This window comes from Tachypleus tridentatus, chromosome 2, assembly GCF_004210375.1.
Source record: "Tachypleus tridentatus isolate NWPU-2018 chromosome 2, ASM421037v1, whole genome shotgun sequence".
In the NCBI taxonomy this organism is placed as follows: domain Eukaryota; kingdom Metazoa; phylum Arthropoda; class Merostomata; order Xiphosura; family Limulidae; genus Tachypleus; species Tachypleus tridentatus.
Genome location: NC_134826.1, coordinates 137,238,025 through 137,244,024, shown reverse-complemented (window position 1 = coordinate 137,244,024; position 6,000 = coordinate 137,238,025).

Genomic DNA, 6,000 nt, shown 5'->3' with positions numbered 1-6,000 from the left:
TTCCAGTCTATAAAATAAGTGATAATTGTATTGTTAAGAATACAAAAGGTTGAGTACATTGTATTAAAAGAATTTTGAATATATAAATCAATAAGTCGCATAACAACCATTTTTGCGGTGAAACGGAATGTATCAGAACTGCGTTTTAGGATCGTTGGTATTTCGTTAGTGTGATTCCACTGAATATTAGTTGTTTTGGGAAAGTACATATATCAGCCCTTTCCAAAATGTTCACATCTTTCATCATAAATAGTCCGATTGGGAAAAATAGAATTTTCTAATCTTATACTTAATGACATTTGAAAAACAAATGTATATGGATCAACTTGAGACACCAGAACCGCCAAGAAGAAGACCTGCAACAAATCGTACCCCAACCGTGTTAAGAAAAGTGCGATGTCTTGTAACATGGCGAGGGTTCACCAAAACAAATTTTAGGCAACATTGAACAAAATAATCAAGAAAGGTCTCCATCCAGCAAAAAATTATAAATTCATAAGATAAATCTTCCAGTCATACTTCCTGCGTAAGCATTATGTATGTCAAACAGCTGGAAAATTAAGTGACTGTTCAGCGTATTACGTATTCGAAGACAAGCAGATCAATGTCGAATTTCTGTGCTATCATAATGCTTAAAAGGGTGTCAACAAACACCTCAAATACTAGATGACTCACGGAAAGACTACATAGATGAGGGTGTGCTTTGAACATGAGAACAATACAGCGGAGAGTTTTGCAATTGAAACCCTTCTGCAAGTCGTCAGATAATGAATGACTACATAGACGTAGGGACATGGGTTGTAACGATCTTGTGAGGTTCCAAAATAGTTTTAACATACCATACTCAATCTCTCTATTCGAGCTTTTAGATCAAATGAAATATGAATTATTAGAGTTTGAATGTTTAAATAGAGAATGGAATTTATAAATCATAATAAAATTCGCGATTCTGCATTTTGTGATAAATGAAACATCACATCAGTTGCGAGACTATTACAACATTAACACCAAGTAACCAAACGTTGTTTCCTGGTGTTTATAATGTATGAAAACATGTAACGACTAACAAAAACTTACCAATTATCATTCTTCCCTTCTGTTGTCAAACGCAAAGTATACAACATGCAACTATTACACCATGTAACACAAATTTTGTTCCTGGATAGTATGTTATTTTTTAATTGCTTATGTTGTAAAAGTACAAAAAATGGTCATTATTCCCTTCAAACTTTGCTTTTTTGACCTGGATAATGAAATTAACCTATTTTCTCTGTAAAAATGGGCAAATTTGCACATTTGCATTTACATGTATTTACACTAAAGTTGTACAAAAATGTTTAGAAGTGAGTAGTTTTTCGAGATTTGTGACCGTAATGTAAATCACTTTCACGTATCAGCCCCCAAATATAGTCTTTTATCATGTTTTCGTTATACGCTCCCAGGTCACAAAAGCAAAGTTTGAAGAGAAAAATAGGTCTTTTCCATTTACTTTACGCACAAGCAATTGGGAAATAACACTTTCTGTCCAGGGACAAAAAAAAATAAAAAATTTGTTACACAGTGTTATCTATCGCATGTTTGCTTTGTTGTCCGATTTGTGGAAATCATTTGTGGGAAGCGATACCAAATATTGAAAAATAGTGCACGTGGAACCTGCATCACGACGTCCGAATGAAACATCTCATGTCTTCTATTGTTATGTAATATAATATATTATATTTGTTCTAAGTAGTTTATACCTTAAAGTGTAAAGCTACACAGTAGACTATCTGAGCTCGTTCATCTCCAGACGTCAAACCCAAAGTTTAACGTTGCAAATCCCTAAACGTATCGTTAGCTCATCGGAGAGAGGGCGGCCGGTTGTTCTACGAATGTGCTTCTTTAAACTTAACATTTGTTACAAATGTTTGGAATTTTTTTTTCTACCTACATTTCTGTTCCCCACCCCTAGGGGAAACGTTGTATGTCTGCGAACTTGCGTCGCTATAAAGCATAATGTAGCTTTGTACTTCTTAAGAAACGGACAAATCACCTAGATTTCTAATAATATTACAATTAGTTTAACTTCTTCAAATTGCCTTGAGGGTCATCCAAATATTATAAACTCATCGCACAAAGAGACACGTGCGTCAGCATAATGATTATATGAGTATTAATTAGTTAATTAAAACAGCTTTTGTGAGAAAATAGAAATGTTCTAAGTTAAAAATTATTCCAACACTACACTTTTTCTGTAGTTTCTTCCATAAAACTTTAGAAGCAAAGAGACCAGACAGTGCAAGATGTTCTGTTTGTTTAATCTATTAAGGAGAAAAGTCAAATTCGAGCTAAGGGCTGTTTTCAAATGTTGAGATTTAATTTTCGGAAGAAGCGCTGAGTTTAGAAAAAACCAAACAAATAACGAACTTTAAACAAACCTCACATTTATTTTTTTGCTCCGGTTTCAACCTATACAGCCATAGAAGAAACGCTTTACCTAATTTAAACGCAACATTTTTCTATCGAAGTTTGCACAAGAAACAAATGACCGACCTAGTAATTAAAATTAAATGTCACCGTTTTTCTTCTCCTCTGGAGACATGACTGCTGCTGCACGTGCGCATTGTGATTAAGTGAATCAGTTTTTAAAGTATCAATAATGTGTCAATATCTCGGTCAATTTTATTCTCTTAAGTGACCATTATTTGCTTCGTGAATATAAACGCGAAACAAGGACGCAGAAACTTTTAGCTGTCTTAAATAGTTTTATAGTAATAATTATGCGAGTTGTCTCTAGATCAAATATTAAATGCATTTCATTTTAGAAACATGTAACATCAATGACCTCATAAGTAGCTAAGTTTTCATTTACTTTGGAACAAAAAGATTAGTTTCTAAGTGATAACCTAGACAACGATTAAGTTTGTTTGCTATTAAGCAAAACGTTACACAAGCGGGGATCTGTTCTCTACCCACCACAGGTATCGAAACCTGGTTTGTAGCATTATAAGCACGCACACATACCGCTGTGTTAATGAGAGACACAAAGACTCAGAAAGATATATAATTTGTTCCTTATTTATTTTTAATAAACGCAAAGCTGCAAAATGAACAGCCTTCACTCAGAACACCACGAGAATCGAGTCTCGAATTTTTAGCTTTGTAACACCTCAAATCAACTCTGTCATCCAATCAACCAGACATGAAAATCACAATATAGTGAGACAAGTTAGTTTCTAACACAGTAACTTAGACCCGTCTTCCAAAACAATATACTTTAGAAGGTATATAACAAAATCACGAGCTTTTTACGCTTTGATAGCATTTGTTACTGGTTTGTTGTGTAAAGACAGTTTGTTCTTTTTTTTTTTCTCGAAAACACAAACATCGTTAAACTACTGAAGAATCACGAGAAACATCTTTAAATAAGTTATTCAGTATTGAGAGAGTCCATGAGAAGAATTCACAGAGATTCGATAACTAATTATGCATTAGGCTACCTTTCAAACGTGGGCTTAGCTTTGTGTTGTTTTATTTACTGAGTTACGAGTCTGACAACAAGCGAGCTGTTATCGGCTGAACACTGAATTTTTCCAACATATCACCGAGTTATAATTGATTACTAAGTCTAAAAGTGGGTTAATAGTCGAAGTTCAGCTTCCCTTATGCATATTTATAACGACTTAATCAATTTATATTCGGCCAGGTGGTTAAGGCACTCGACTCGTAATCCGAGGGTCGCCGGTTCGAATCCCCGTCACCTCAAACATGCTTGGCCTTTCAGCCGGGCCGACGTTATAAATCATAAAACTACACAATGAACTATATGTGTTCTGTTTACTGCGGGCATCGAAGCCCGAGTTTAAAATTGTTAGCTCCAGACACTGGGATATCGGAGACCCGTCTCCCTCTAGAATTTCAGGGTACAACTTAGGGCGGCTATGTGCAGATAACCGTTGTGTAGTCTAATTTGTAAGACAACCTGAAACAAACAAACAGGATTACTTATTCGTTGTAACATTTTCTGCATCATGCTAGCACTAACATCGTGTTAAAGTAGGACTTGTATTAACATCGTACATAATAGTTTGTCATCGGTGGTTTTCATAAATATAACTCGAGAAGGCTCGGCATGGCCAGGTGATTAGAGTTCTCAACTCGTAATCTGAAGGTAGTGGGTTCGAAGCTCCGTCATACCAAACATCCTCGCCCTTTCAGCCGTGGGAGCGTTAAATTGTGACGATCAATTCCACTGATTGTGGCCCCTCATGGCCAGATGGATGAGACACTCGATTCGTAATCCGATCGTTGCAGGATCGAATCCACGTCACACTAAACCCGCTCGCCCTTTCAGCCCGTGGGTGCGTTATAAGTGATGTTAAATCTCACTATTTGTTGGTAAAAGAGTAGCCTAAGAGTTGGCGGTAGGTGGGGATGACTAGCCGCCGTCTCTCTAGTCTTATACTGCTAAATTATAGGCGACTAGCGCAAATGGCCCTCGAGTAGGTTTGCGCGAAATTCAAAACAAACCAAACCCACTAGTCGTTGGTAAAAGAGTAAGTGAAGAGTTGGCGGTGGGTGGTGATGACTATCTGCCTTCCCTCTAGTCTTACACAGCTAAATTAGAGACGGCTAGCGCACGTAGTTCTCGTGTAGGTTCACGTGAAATTCAAAACAAACAAACAAATAATCCGAGAACTAAGAAAACGTTGAAGGCGGATGTTCTTGAATACGTGATTTATCTTTCCTACAGTTACAAAGAACATCAAGGATTAATAATTCCGATCTATAAAGAGACACGTGGAAACATATTTTGATGTCAGAGTCAGTCTGTGCAATTCGATATTGGTGAACGCCAAAGGTGTAACATTACTTATTATTAGAATCTGTCTATGTGGAAGCCGAGGCGACGTTACAACATGAAAGTTGCCAACCGACAGATGGTATAGAACAAATGAAAGCTGGAGAAATCTGTTCCAATATGCATGATAAAAAGGAAGGATATTGCCCCCATTGATTTTCGATTACGTTTAGTTGGTTAGGCACTAACAGGAGCATACTGTGTTGTGTTTTTTTTTTTAATTTCGCGCAAACTTTTAGCAGTGTAAGACTAGAGGGAAGGCAGCTAGTCATCACCACCACCGCCAACTCTTGTTCTACACTTTTACCAACGAATAGTGGGATTGACCTTCACTTTATCACGCTCCTACGGCTGAAAGGGCGAGCACGTTTGGTGCGATGGGGATTCGAACCAGCGACCCTCAGATTACGAGTCGAAAGCCTTAACCCACCTGGACACACCGGGCTCATCATTATTGAATCAATATATTGTCAGACGGAGATTTTTTAGCTTCGAATGAATTAAAATATTTCTATAACTCAATTATCTTTTTACAGCATTTCATTAAAAATAAATAAACGGATAACTCCTAGAATTTATAGTCTGTCAGCCGTGACTATGTGACTTTTAATGAAATATTGAAAACAGAAATTAATGTTTAAAATAGGATCAAGGTTCGAGTACTTTTCATAGCTTGTTTGTATGTTCTTGTACTTTTTCGTAAAACTGAACCAAAAGGGCCACTTGCGAGAGTCCAACCCTAATTTTCACTGATAGACAATATGAAAGCCATCTAATCTACACCACCCACCATCATAGGATAATGTTACTTGACCGAACAGTGAGATTTGACTGTTGCTCTTATAAAGCACCCATACCTCAAAAGACAGAGCGCAGTTTTGGAGCAAAAGAACCCGAACCATTCATCATTGCATTCACAACTAGAGTATGCTGGCCGTTAGATTACGCCCGGACTTAACATGATAAAGAAGCGATGTTTAGATACTGTCCTGTATACCTGATGGGAAAATAAATTTCTTGTGCTATTATTACGCTGCATGTATGTTCACAGCAGTAAATATTTACTTCATCATTTAACTTGTGCGTCTCCTTTCCAAAAAAAAATTATTACGGTGCAGTAAAATTTAAAATAACATCCTCTGTAAACCTTCGAGGTCATT